Source organism: Geotrypetes seraphini, chromosome 3 (assembly GCF_902459505.1).
Source record: "Geotrypetes seraphini chromosome 3, aGeoSer1.1, whole genome shotgun sequence".
In the NCBI taxonomy this organism is placed as follows: domain Eukaryota; kingdom Metazoa; phylum Chordata; class Amphibia; order Gymnophiona; family Dermophiidae; genus Geotrypetes; species Geotrypetes seraphini.
The window spans coordinates 278,348,739-278,363,872 of record NC_047086.1 but is presented as its reverse complement, the minus strand read 5'-3'; the positions used below and the strand labels follow the sequence as shown (position 1 = coordinate 278,363,872).

Here is a 15,134-nt window from a genome sequence, read left to right as displayed (position 1 = left end):
AAAGTTTCCATTAAATATAATAATTTATACATAAATAAATAAGCCATTTGAAAGCACAAATTACAAACAAAATAAAAGCTGTGAACACCAACTGAAACAGTGCAATGATAAATCATGTATTAAAAGCAGATTAATTATACAAAAAACAATTAAATTAGACTAAGGGCTCATTTTACAAAGGTGCGCTAGCGATTTTAGCACACGCTTAGCGTGCACTAAAATGCCGCACGCGCTAGCCGCTACCGCCTCCTTTTAAGCAGGCAGTAATTTTCCAGCTAGCATGCGCTATAGCTCACGCTAATCTTGTGCATGTGCTAAAAACTCTAGCACACCTTTGTAAAAGGAGCCCTACATTTAGTCCCATAAGTGCTATAGTATCAAATCTAAAAATAAAACATTGTTCTGTCTAGAAAAGTGTTTTGTCTCTGTCACCTCCTCTCCAGAATAATCTTACAACTTGTAATGCAATGAATCTTAGTTCTTCAAACTTATGTCCTTTCTCTAGCATATGTGTAACCATAGGTTTCTCAACTGATTTCCTTTTAATGGCACTCTTTATGTTCTATAATATGTTTATTTAATGTTCTCTTAGTTTTACCAATGTAAATTAAACTGCACAGCCAAGTTGCTGCATAGATTACATGATCAGTTTTACAAACAGAATAATGGCGTAATTCATATTTCTCATTACTTTTAGGATGGTGGAAAAATTATTTTGAGGATTAACATTACAAACGGGGCAATTGTGGCATGGAAAATGCCCCCCCCCCCCCCCCCAAATGTCTTTCTTTACTAATCTGGGTACACAAGATGGTGCTAGAATATCCTTTCATGTATCTGCTTCAAATCAATTTTCGGTATGTCTCCAGGTTACCTTGTTTCCCATTTCTCCTTAAATTACTCAAACAAGCCTACATGTAAAGTCCAGTTATTTACATACCCTCCTGTTAAATTATGTCATTTTAAGATATTTTTAGAGAGAACTCTCGCTTTTAGGCAGCTAAATTGAATACCTGATTTGGCAAAATTATGCTAGAAGTTCCTTCTTAACTATAATTTTAGAAATTTACTAAAAGCACAACTATTTGATAAATTTGTAACTTAAGTGTTCTAATGTTAATGCTTTTAATCTATAGGTATTATATATCTTCTAGAAATAGTTTTTCTTGTAAATTGGCTGGATGTTCAGCCTTATCTTGCTGTGAACCGCCTAGAACCTTTTACTGGTTTAGCGGTATACAAAAAATTAATTATTATTATTATTATTATTTTATTTATACCTCTTGGAGGAGCTGTCGTACATCGAAAGATTAGAGAAACTGGGCCTTTTCTCCCTCGAAAAGAGAAGATTGAAAGGGGACATGATCGAAACATTCAAGGTACTGAAGGGGATAGACTTACCGTATTTTCACGCATATAACGCGCACCCGTGTATAACGCGCACACGGGTATAACGCGCAGAAACCACGATTTTATGTATAAAAACTTTTGTATACCGCGCTCACGCGTATAACGCGCGAGGGGTATGCGCGGTAGGTAAAAACGCGTATAACGCGCGCGTTATATGCGTGAAAATACGGTAGTAGATAAGGACAGGTTGTTCACCCTCTCCAAGGTAGGGAGAAGGGCACTCTCTAAAGTTGAAAGGGGATAGATTCCGTACAAACATAAGGACGTTTTTCTTCACCTAGAGCAGGGGTGTCCAATGTCGGTCCTCGAGGGCCGCAATCCAGTCGGGTTTTCAGGATTTCCCCAATGAATATGCATGAGATCTATTTGCATGCACTGCTTTCAGTGCATATTCATTGGGGAAATCCTGAAAACCCGACTGGATTGCGGCCCTCGAGGACCGACATTGGACACCCATGACCTAGAGAGTGGTGGAAAACTGGAACGCTCTTCCTTGCCCCGCGATCCCTAATCCCCCCCCCGAGTCCGATGAGGCCAGGAGGGAGCCCAAGCCCTCCTGGCCTCTCACCCCCCACCCCCTACAAGATCGGGCAAGAGGGAGCCCAACCCCTCCTGCCCAGTCGGACCCCCTAAACCCCACCCCACTACAATACGAGGAGGGATCCCAGCCTCTTGCCCTCAACACAACCCCCTCAATGACCGTCCCTCCAAACCCCCTACAAGATCGGGCAAGAGGGAGCCTAACCCCTCCTGCCCAGGCAGACCCCCTAAACCCCACCCCCACTACAATACGAGGAGGGATCCCAGGCCCTCTTGCCCTCAACACAACCCCCTCAATGACCGCCCCCCCAAACCCCTGATCGGCCCCTGTGGGCGGGGCCTTAGGCACATGGGCCGGGTTGGGCCCATGTACCTAAGGCCCCGCCCACAGGAGGGGCCTAAGACTCTGGGGCCTATTCTGGTTGGCCCAGGCACCTTTGGCCCTATCTGTGGGCAGGGTTTCAGCTGTCTGGGCCAATCCGGCCCCATTCTGGAGCCAGTTGGCCTGTCGGACGGGCGGGCTTGGCACCCATCCGTCCGGCCAACATTTAACAGCTATGGGGGGTGGGATTGGGGGTGGGGAGGTCATGGGGTCGGCGGGGGGGGGGATTGCGGGTCGGCGGGGGGGCCAATCGGGGGTTTGGAGGGAGGTCATTGGGGGGGTTGTGTCGAGGGCAGGAGGGCCTGGGATCCCTCCTGCCTGTATTGTAGTGGGGTGTGGGGGTTAAGGGGTCCGCCTGGGCAGGAGGGATTGGGCTCCCTCCTGCCTGATCTTCATTTGGGGTTCGGGGGTGCCACAGAGCAAGAGGGCTTGGACTCCCTCTTGCCCCGATGTCGTGGGGGGGGTGGATTCTGTAACCGGTGTTGTTTTTGACAGACACCGGTTACAGAATCCAGCTTTTAGGCGAAGGACTGGCTCCTCCTTCGCCTAAAAGCCCTTGTGTTGGACATTTTGGCCTTAGGCGTTTTTTAGTTTCATTATGGGGTATAAGTTTAGACGTAGTGTGGTGGTCTGGGCGTTTAAACAGCTGAACGTAGAGGCAGGCCATTATGAAAAAAAATCCTCCTTTTGGACGTTTTTTTTTATTATGGACATTTTCCCTGCTTTTACTTTCAACGTTTAAGGCCTTAGGCCAAAAGGGGACTTGGACGTTTTTTTTGATTATCCCCCTCTTAGCTTTAAAATTGTGGTCACGCTTTTAGGGATTTATACCGCCATCATGTAGTCCATCATGGCATTCTCTTTCAGTTGCTTTCAGATATAGGTCTCCATCAGGCAGTTTTGGACTAGTTCTCTAAATTTATTTTGTATCATTCCTACTCAGTGAATTTTGAAGGTAATACTTCTAATTTCTGGCAGCCTCCTTGTGAGGTTCCTCAGGGTTCCCCACTCTCTCCAATCTTATTCAATCTCTATATGACCACCCTGAATATTTTTAAGCTGTCAAATTGGGAAACTCTATTCACTTATGCAGACGATATTTTCATATTGATAGAGATAGATCCGGATATTACTGACTTAGCATCTAAAGCAAATCTTTGTATCTCAAAACTTCAAGCCTGGGCTCAGTTTGTCCGGATGAAGCTTAACACAACTAAAACCAAATTATTATAGTTAGGCCCAAAATTGGACTGTCTCCCTCTTTCTATAGCTTTACTTTCTGGATCCTCTCTACAGATTGAGTTTTCTGCCAAGGTTTTGGGAGTCCTTTTCAAGTTTCAAGTTTTATTAGGATTTTATATACCGCCTATCAAGGTTATCTAAGCGGTTTTTACAATCAGGTACTCAAGCATTTTCCCTCTCTGTCCCGGTGGGCTCACAATCTATCTAACGTACCTGAGGCTATGGAGGATTAAGTGACTTGCCCAGGGTCACAAGGAGCAGCGCGGGGTTTGAACCCACAACCCCAGGATGCTGAGGCTGTAGATCCAACCACTGCGCCACACACTCCTCCACTCCTCCTTTTCGACTCCTCTCTCTCTTATGAATCAAATTAACTCTGTGGTCAAGAAATGTTTTTTTAATCTACGTATGCTGAGGAAGGTTAGACATCTCTTTCATCATCGTCACTTTTCCACCTTAGTTCAGTCAATTATATTATCTCGCCTCGATTATTGCAATGTTATTTACCTCAGTATCACAAAAACTTGCCTTTATAGATTGCAATTAATTCAAAATACTGCTGCAAAATTGATTTTTGGTAAACGTAAATTTGATCACATGGCACCATTACTTCAGAGTCTTCATTGGCTCCCGGTTTGTCTTAGAGTTCAATTTAAATGTGCCTGTCTTGTTTTTAAAATCCTATATGGTATTTTTACTCCTCTCCTTCCCCTATCCTGGAATGCTTATAGATTCTCTTTTGATGAGGTGACCAAAAATTCAAATTATCTCTTCCTTCCATAAAAGGGATTAAAGGAGTCAAGTCTTTTAGTCAATCTCTGATTTTTAAGTTATCCAAACTTTGGAATGATTTTCCACTTCTTTTAACGAGTTCTGGCTCACTTCAATCTTTTCGCAAATTTTTAAAAACCATTTTATTTGCTAAACACTTTGAAAATTAACTTCTTCAAATTTAGTCTTATTCTTTTATGGTTTCTACTTGTTAACTTAACTACTGTAAACCGAGTCGAGCTTTCCTTGAATGATGATTCGGTATATAAAGTCAAGCATTAGATTAGATTAAAAGTATTTATAAATTCAATAGTAAAAAGTTTGGAAGATTCGGTGAGGAAGTAGTACATAAAGCCTGACACAATGAATCTGTTTGATACTAGAAGATACTTCTGAGGATCTATAAATGTTGTAATATTTAACGTGAAGCAAGTTAGGAAGGGTTTGAAAGAGTATATACCCTTCTGGTTTGAAGTCACAGAAGTCTTTCACTTTAACTATTGTGCTGTTTGGTCATAGAATATAGTGGGCACATTAGTATTTAGCATGTGCTAAATCGGCTAGCACGCCTTAGTAAAAGACCCTCATAATTTTCTTTATTCATGTACTATGGCTCCCCACTTTATCAGCCTGTTTCTTGGTTTGTATATGTCATTTGCTTGTAATATAATTTGTATGTTTATTTATTATATATGTTAATTATTGGTTTTTAATTAAACTTTAGTAAATTTCCCCATTATGCAGCCTGAGGGCAAAATGTGGCTACATGGGGTTTTGATTTCTCTAATAAATTGGAGCATTTCTAATATTACTGGTCTGCTCTGTTTTTTCTACATCTATGGAAAAGTTTACTTCTACTCCTACAAAAGAAGACCTTCCAGACCATAGGCAGCAGAACGCTTTTTTGTTTGGGGGGCCCTCAAGCTGCGCCCAAGACCCCGCCCCCATAATACTAATTGTAATACAATTTTTCCTTTCATTTTTCATATATACACACACAATATAATCTTATTAACAATACATAATGGTTAACAATAAATTAAACTATGCAAAGCACATTGTATGTTTCTCAACATTCATTCTTACCAGAACATCTGGCCTTGGTCACACATGCAGAACACAGATAACCCCTATGCAAATACAGGACCACAAACTAAAAGTACTAATATATTCAAACCGAACCCTAAGATTCAAGACTCTGCATGCAGTACAATCCCCACAGAAATAGAAACAAATGCATTTCTTCCTGAACAGTGCAAAATATAGACAGCAGATACAATTTCTCAAAACTGACACAATTCAATCACTAAATTGAAAATAAAATCATTTCCCCTACTTTTGTTGCCTGGTGATTTTGGTTTTCAAACCATCTTTCTCAGTCTCTGGCTGCATGTCCTTCTGTCTGTGCTCTTAACTGTGTATCCAGAGCCACCTTATCTACTTGCTGTTTTTCTTTCCTTCACTTTCTGCATTAACTTTTAACATTCAACTTTCTTCCATTTTTCTGCTTTCTTATCAAAATCTACTTTTCCATGCCTTTCCTTCCCATCTATCCATGTGTACCATCTCCTCCCTCTTTCTTCTCCCCTACTCCTATCTATCCATAAGAAGCATTTATTTTTATCTCTTCCTTCTTATCGCTGTGAACCATCTCCTCTATCCGTCTCCTCTTCCCCTCCATCTCTATGCACTATCTCATCATTCTACCATGGCCAGACATCTCTGTCTTCCCCCGTACCCCTCATATGGTCTGGCATCTCTCTCTCCTTCCCTCCCTCTTCCCGAGGTCTATCTCTCTACTCTCCTTTCTGTGGCCTGGCATCGCTATCTCTCTCTCCTTACTATTCCAGTGGTCTGACATCTCTCCTTTCTTTGGGTCATCTCTCCTCTCTCCCAGTGTAACATTTCTCCCTCCCTTCTCTCCACCAATATCATGTCCAACAATTCTCCCTCTTTCTTCCTTTCCCCATACACATCATCTCTCTTTCCCTCTCATACCACACAATTATGCCCAACAATTCTGTTCCTTTTCCCTCCCCCACCGGCAGCATTTATTTCTCTCCCTTCACACTACTCTACCTGTGCAGCATCTCTCTTTTCTTCCTTTCATAACCCCCCCAGCCGGTGCATTTGTCCTTCCCAACCCTCTCCCAGTACGTGCAGTATCTGTCCTTCATGCCTTCCCAACTCCTTACCCCCTACACCCAGCCTCTCCCTGCCAGGTTCTGCACCCAGGCCCCCTCCCTCCCCTGTCAGGCCCTGCACCCAGGCCCCCTTCTCTCCCTCCCTGTCAGCCACTGCACTGAGCCCTCTTCCCTCCCTCCCATGTCAGGCTCTTCACCCAGCCCCCTCCCTTCCTTTCTTCTCTCCCTCCGCTGTCAGACTCTGCACCCAGCCCCCCCTTCCCTCCCAACCCCTGTCAGGCTCTTCACCCAGCCCCCTTCCTTCCTTCCTTCCCTCCAGGGTCAGACTTTGCACCCATCCCCCTTCCCTCCCAACCCCTGTCAGATTCTTCACCCATCCCCCTTCCTTCCGTCCCTCCCTCCCCTGTCAGACTCTGCACCCAGCTCCCTTCCCTCCCAACCCATCACCCAGCCTCTTTCCTTCACTCCCTCCATCCCCTATCAGACTCTGCACCCAGCCACCCTTCCCTCCCAACCCATGTCAGACTCTGCACCCAGCCCCCTCCCTCCCAGGCTCTGCAGTGCACCCTTCCCCATCCTCCTATGTCCTCCCCGTCGATGGTAGTGGGCAGGAGCGCAGAAAGCTTGCTCCTGCCCACTGCTCTTCTGAACCACCAGGGATCAAATTTTTGGTGATGCCACAGCCCCTGTGCCCCCCCCCCCCCCAACATTCTGATGCCTATGTTCCAGACAATGCTGTGGTCTCAAATAATTAGAAGTAAAATTTCAAAAGAATTTCCATGATTAAATAGATATTTACTAGGGGGGGGGAACCCCTTTAAAAGTCACACATCCACCACTTGAAGTACTGTATATGTGGAGCAATTTATCTTTGCATATGAAAAACTTTGGTATCTGCAAGTCCTGTCAGGAAAGGGATTTTCAAAAGGAAGCTATGTGGGGAAGTTTCTTTTAGAAAATGGGGCTTCAAAGAAACTGACAAGAATTTAAAACAGTTCTTACAGTATATAAGGTCATTTGAAACACACCTACTACATATTTTCTTCACAAATTTGGCTCTTATATTACAAGTACTAATTTTACAAATACTGCATGCTTGCTTTAGCCCATTTGCATAGATGAAGCTAGGAAGAATGAACAAATCCATATTGCAGCAGCAAGGGAGAATGAACAAATCACCAGCATGTCAGATCCTTTTAATGACATGCTCTCTAGGTATCTTTTTTCCTACTAAGACTTCAAAAAATGAAAACATCTTTCTACTTTAAAAGAATTTAAATGAGCATGGTAACTGGCTCTTGAGACCACTAAAGTCATTAGATTAATGATGCCAATAATTCTGTCTGCTGTGGTATTAATCAGTGACACCAGCAGCTGCATTACAGATGTTCTTTGGGGAGGGGGGAAGACAGCTCATGCTCACATAGCAGGAAATACAATTGAATCTAATTTCATTGCTTGTTCTGGACAATTTTTAAAGCTTTCACTTAAATTATAACCTCATTACATTCCATCAGTAGCATAGTGAGGGAAGGAGCCCAGGGTGATGGTGCCTCTTTGCGCCCTCCTCTCTGCCCCTTCTGTACCCTCCTCTCTACACTCATGCCCTCCCTTCCCCACCATACCTCTTTATCTTAACCAGCGTGAGCATCTTCTCCGGCCTGCTGCTCGTCGGCATTGGCTTTCCCTCTGTTGTCACTTCCTGGACCCGTGACCAGGAAGTAATTTCATAAGAACATAAGCATCGCCTCCGCTGAGTCAGACCATAGGTCCATCATGCCCAGCAGTCCGCTTTCGCGGCGACCCCCCGGGTCGATGACCTGTAAGTGATCTATTAATAACTCTAAAGCATATTGTACTCTAAAGCATTCCCCCCTCTTTGGCCTCTCCCACCCATCCACACCCTCTTACACCTAATCCTTAAACCCTCCACTGGAGTTCCTTTCTCATCCTAAATCTTGTAAACCGTGCCGAGCTCTGTGTCTACGGAGATGGTGCGGTATATAAACCTAGGGTTTAGTTTAGTTTAGTTTACCCCTCTAATTGTACCCTTCAATCCCCTTTTCCTTCAGAAATTTGTCCAGTCCCATTTTGAAACCCAAAATCGTGCTCTGCTTTACGACCTCCTCCAGAAGTGCATTCCAGGTGTCCACCACCCTCTGAGTGAAGAAGAACTTCCTGGCATTTGATCTGAATCTGTCTCCCTTCAATTTTTCCGAATGCACTCTAGTTTTTGTTGCCCCTACCAATCTGAAGAATCTGTCCCTCTCTACCTTCTCTATACCCTTCATGATCTTGTAAGTTTCTATCATATCCCCTCTAAGCCTCCGTTTCTCCAGGGAAAAAAGCCCCAGCCTGTCCAGTCTCTCAGCATACGAAAGGTTCTCCATGCCCTTTATCATTTTTGTTGCTCTTCTCTCAAGGACCGCCATATCCTTCTTAAGGTACGGCGACCAGTATTGAATGCAGTACTCCAGATACAGCGGGAGGATAACCTCCTTGCTTCTGGTAGCGATACCTTTTTTGATAATGCCCAACATTCTGTTCGCCTTTTTCGAGGCTGCGGCACATTGTGCCGCCGGTTTCATTATTTTATCCACCATAACCCTCAAGTCTCTTTCTAGGTTGCCTTCCCCCAATAATATCCCCCCCATCGTGTAATTGTATATCGGGTTTCCTTTCCCCATGTGCATAACTTTACATTGCTCCACATTGAAGCTCATCTGCCATTTAATTGCCCACTCACTCAGTTTGTTCAGGTCCCTTTGGAGTTCTCTACATTCCTCAACTGTACTAACCTTACCGGAGAGTTTTGTGTCATCCGCAAATTTTATAATTTCGCACTTCGTCCCTGCTTCCAGGTCATTAATAAATATATTGAACAGGAGCAGTCCCAGCACTGACCTCTGCGGGACACCACTCGTGACCTCTTTCCAATCAGAATAGTGACCTTTCACTCCTACTCTCTGTTTCCTATTTTCCAGCCAGTTTCTGATCCATCTGTGTATGTCCCCTTCCACTCCATGGTTCCACAGTTTCCTTAGTAGACGCTCGTGAGGCACCTTGTCGAAGGCTTTTTGGAAGTCCAAGTACACTACGTCTATGGGGTCACCTTTGTCCAATTTTTTGCTTATCCCCTCAAAGAAGTGTAGTAGGTTCGTCTGGCATGATCTACCATTACAGAAACCATGCTGGCTTGTTCTCATCAGCTTATTTTTTTCTATATGCTCACTGATACTGTCCTTGATTAATGATTCGGCCATCTTCCCCGGAACTGAGGTTAAGCTGACCGGTCTATAATTCCCTGGGTCACCTCTGGATCCTTTCTTGAAGATAGGTGTAACATTCGCTATCCTCCAGTCCTCCAGGATTACCCCTGTTTTCAAGGATAGGTTGCAAATCTGCTGTAGTAACTCTGCTATTTCGTCTCTAAGCTCTTTTATTATTCTCGGGTGGATTCCGTCTGGGCCCGGAGATTTGTCTGTTTTTAGTCTATCTATCTGTTTGAGTACGTCCTCGAGGCTTACTTACATGCACAATAATTTTTCCTCTTGGTCCCCCTTGAAGAATTTTTTGGGTTCCGGCAAGTTGGATGTGTCCTCTTTTGTGAATACCGACGAGAAGAACGTGTTTAATCTATCCGCCACCTCCTTTTCCTCCTTTACCACTCCCTTCCTGTCTCCCTCATCCAGGGGTCCCACCTCCTCTCTCACCGGTTGTTTTCCTTTTACATATCGAAAGAATGGTTTAAAATTCCATGCCTCCTTGGCAAGTCTCTCTTCATACTCTTTTTTTGCTGTTCTGACCACGCGGTGACATGCTTTTTGATGCTTCCTGTGCTCTTTCCAATGTTCCTCGGTTTTATCCTTTTTCCACATCCTGAAGGATTTTTTTCTTGTCTCTTATCACCTTCTTAACTTCATTGGTTAACCAAGCTGGGTCTCTCATTTGGTTCTTTCTGCACCCCTTTCTAAACCTGGGTATATACAGATTTTGCGCTTCGTTCACTGTGTCCTTGAATAGGGTCCAGGCTTGCTCCACCGTCTGTGCCTTTCTGGACCTGTCCCCAAGTTTTCTCTTAACCATTTGTCTCATGGCATCATAGTTCCCTTTCTTGAAGTTGAACGTTGTTGCAATGGTTCTCCTCCTCTTTGGCCTACCCATTTCCATTTTGAATTGGATCATGTTGTGATCACTGTTTCCTAATGGTCCCACTACTTCCACTTCGTGGGCAGGTCCTCTCAGTCCGTTGAGAATTAAATCCAGAGTAGCTGTCCCTCTCGTTGGATCCTTGACAAGCTGTTCCAAGTAGCAGTCCCGTACTGCCTCCAGGAACTCTGATTCCTTTGAGCATTTTGAAACTCCATGGCTCCAGTCTATCCTGGGATAGTTGAAATCTCCCACAACTATGGTGGTTGTGTTTTTACATTCTCGCCTCAACTCGGCTCTCAGTTCTTCATCCTTTGCTTCTGCTTGCCCAGTTGGGCGGTAGTACAGGCCCATTTTATTTCGGTTCCCTTTCTTCCTGGTAATTTAATCCATATTGATTCCAGTTGGTCATTTGTCAATGCTGCATCCACTCCGGTCGATTGAATGGTATCTCTTACGTACAGTGCTATTCCTCCTCCTCTCTGATGTGTCCTGTCTCTCCAGTACAGCTTGTACCCTGTGTCCCATCTGTTTTCCTCGTTCCACCATGTTTCCGTGATTGCTATGATGTCCAGGTTCTCATCCTTGGCCATGATTTCCAGTTCCCCCATTTTGTTCTTCAGGCTTCTTGCATTAGTGTACATACAATGTAATTTCAGAGAGGAGTCAGGCTGGTGCAAAGAGCAGGCTGGAGAAGTTGCTCGCGTTAGCGAAGATTTAAAGAGGTACAGGGGGAAGGGAGAGTGCGAGTGTTAAGTGAGGGGGGGGGCGGAAAAGTGCCAGTGCCTGAGGCGGTCCACCTCCCTCCGCCTCCCTCCTTCTATGCCACTATATTCCACATACAAACACAGCAAGGTGCCACTTATTTAAAAGTGTTTTAAAGAATGTTCAACAACAGGTTAACACAAGCCACAATACTAAAACAATAAAAAAAAACTCTAGGGCCAAGATGGCAGCGCTAGGCGCGCTGAGAACGCTCTCATTTGCAGGGAAATTTTCTTCTGTGCTATGCTGCATACTAAAAGAAAGGGCATTGTTAGGGTGCCTACCTCCTCAACACCCGCAGCTGCCCATAATCAGTGAACAATTGAGTAGTGCCTAACGACACTTGCTTGAAGAACATGTGAGCTTAGCCCTGCTGCAGGAGAGATACAGGGGCGATCGATCCTGCTGGGGCTGGAGATCTCGCTCTCACCTGCACCGGATATCCCGCTTCCCTGTCCGGCTGACGCTGCTGACCTGGAAGCGGTGAACACAGTGGCTGGAGATGTACCTGAGGTTCCCGCTGAGGAAGGATCCATGGCAGATGAGCTTCTGGTGATGTTTACCAGCTCTGGGGAGTTATTCCCCAACAGAGAGGACACTTTTGGCAGCATCCTGAAGACGCTCTGGAGAGTGGATGTTGTGACCAGGAAAACTTCACAGGAGGTAAAAACTTTGGGGATGAAGCTAGATAACTTTATAAAAATATCTGAACAAACTAGCACTGAAACTAAGAATGCTTTAACTAAAATACAAAATGAAGTACAATCCTTGCTAACTATAAGACTGCTGCCATAAAAGACAGTGTTCTGCTACACTGGAAAATAGAGAACATAGAAAATTTCAACCAAAGGTTAAATGTTAGGATTTTGAACTTTCCTAAAACTCTGGGTATTTCTTCATATGAAATGTTTAAAAAATACACAGTGGAAATTTTGTCTTATTCTTCTGAACATATTCCACCATTGAATAAAATTTATTACCTTCCACTGCCTAAAACGTCTGCCCAGGAGGTTATGGAAGGAGAGAAGATACAGGTTCCTCAGACAGATTTAAACAACATATCTGCAATTCTAGAAGAATCTATTTCAGATGTGGCAGAGAGAACTACACTACTGATTTCCTTTGGTTTTCAACAGGACTTGGACTCATTTATGAAATTATATTTTAGGTTCTCAAGATCTTTGTTCTATGAGAAAAGAATATGGGCATATATGGCTGTCACGAAGATCACTCAGGAGAGAAGGAAACAGTTTTTGTCTTTGAGGCAGGAAACAATAGCTTTGGGTGCCTCCTTTTTATTAGCATATCCCTGTAAGTGCATTATAAAATATGCACAACTTAAATACGTATTCTTTCTTCCTATCTGTTAAAATCCTTCCTGGAGCTGAAAAAGATGGCCTGAAGTCGACCCAGTGTTAAAGATATAGCCTTTCTTTGGAATATTTTCCTTTTTATAGCCTCTTGCTTTTTTTCTGCTTAACTCCCCTGTAGGTGTGGTCTAAGGAGGGATAATCTATTATACCATTCTTATTTTGCTTGTAACAAAATTTGTGCTATATTTCTTTGACAAGAAGTTTTATTTTCTTGTAAAATTGTTGGAAATTATAAATAAATAAACTCTAATATAAGACTGCATTACATTTCAGATTCTATCTTGGGGTCTACTGAACCATTAAGCATATAACTGGAGATCACAGCTGGCCACCTGAAAACACTGAAGTTATGAATTTACAAACATCTGTTTTAATAAAGTTCAAGTACGACAGTTTTCATTTTAATGAAGCATGCCATGGATAATTTCAGCTAAGGCTTCAGAAATAAGACATTCTACTTCAAAGAACTCTAATTGACATTGATCTCATGCATTCCACAATAATGCAGACTCTAATGATATGCCAAATATTTTAACTGTCATTCATCAACCGTACAGCTGAATGCTCCATGGGGCCATGTTGCTCCTGTTTGGAAATCTCCAATGGTTTGGTGCAGGGGTGCCCAAAAAGTCGATCGTGATCAACCAGTAGATCGCAAAGGCAACGCGAGTCAATCATGGAGCCCATCTCAGGCTCCGCGATAGACTCGCGTTACCTTTGCATTCTCCCTGTTCCCCAATGCCACAACAGGCCAGCAGCAACTACAGAAGTGCCGGGCATGTCAGCCTCCCCACCCACACCCATCCCCCCGATGCCAATTCTGAAGTTCCTCTCCAACGTCAGAATTGGCGTCTGGGGGAAGGCTGCTGGGCTGTTGTGGTATTGGGAAACAGGGAGAACTCGGTAGCATCAGCGGTGGCTTTTGGTCCTGTTCCCAGACGTCGGTGGTGGCTTGGGGGCCTGTTTCCAGACAGCCCTGGTGGTTGCTTGAAGAGAAAGAAATGGGAGACAGAAAGACAGACAGGGAGACAGAAAGAAAGAAAGGGGGGGCAGAACAGTGAGACAGAAAGAAAGGGGGACAGGGAGACAGACAGAAAGAAAGAAAGAAAGAAAGGGGAGTAGGCAGGGAGAGAGGAAGAAAAAGTTGGTGGGGAATGGAGTGTGTCGGGTGGCAGGGGGGCAGGCAGGGAGAGAGGAAGAAAAAGTTGGATTCATGGAAGAACAGATGTTAGTTGGGGAATGGAATGAGGTCTGGAGGAGATGAAGCATGCAGGAGGCAGAAAGAAGGGAAGAAATATTGGATGCACAGTCAGAAGAAGAAAGTGCAACCAGAGACTCATGAAATCACCAGACAACAAAGGTAGGAAAAATGATTTTATTTTCAATTTATTGATCAAAATGTGTTCATTTTGAGAATTTATATCTGCTGTCTATATTTTGCAATATAGCCCCCATTTACTAAACCGCAGTAGGGGATTTTAGCGTAGGGAGCCTATGAGCGGTGAGAGCAGCGCAGGGCATTCAGCACAGCTCCCTGTGCTAAAAACTGCTATTGCGGTTTAGTAAAAAGGGAGAGGGTATATTTGTCTATTTTTGTATAGTTGCTATTGAGGTGACATTGCATATTTTAAAGTCATCTGGCTTGACCTCTTTGAAAAAAACCCCAAATATAAATGATAATTAACATTTTCTCTGCATACAGTGTGCTTTGTGTTTTTTAAAATTTTATTGTTGGTAGATCATTTTGACTTGGTCATTTTAAAAATAGCTCGAAAGCCAAAAAAGTGCTGGCACCCCTTGTTTGGTGCATAACCCACACACCATTGATATTCAAACCACCATTGATATTCAAACCCCACAACCTATACTGAACTATATAATTCATTTAAAATGTGTTTAAACCCTACAGTATGGGATAAGTTTATTCTGATATCAAACAACGGACATTAGTTCATAAATAGCTACTTTTTACTTTGCCACATGGATAAGTCTAATATGAAGCACAATGATTAGGAAGATGACTCCTCCAAATTGTAGATACTAAGAGGAGTAGTCAGAAAACAAAAAGCCTTTTGTACCTTGATTCAAGAGCAATCTGTTTTGTAAACACTTACTAATACCAGAGCATATTTAGTCATTTTTAACAAAATCCACTTCCTCCAAACTCACTTAGAGAAACAGAAATGTTCAAAAATAACCACACAAAAGAGAGACTTAATTTCACTGCTCAGATATTTTCAATTCAACCATAGATGTCCTAGTATCTTTCTCTTTTCCTCCCATCTCAAAACACTTTGCTGAGCAGGCACTAAACAAATAAGGCTTGGGATATGAGAATAGGGTTACCATATTTGTGAA

General features: G+C 43.5%; 1 protein-coding gene across 7 annotated transcripts in view; it reads right to left on the bottom strand.

The window, feature by feature from the left end:
- LTBP1 (latent transforming growth factor beta binding protein 1) overlaps positions 1 to 15,134 on the bottom strand; it is a 941,660-nt gene that overhangs the window by 547,504 nt on the left and 379,022 nt on the right. The window lies entirely within an intron of this gene.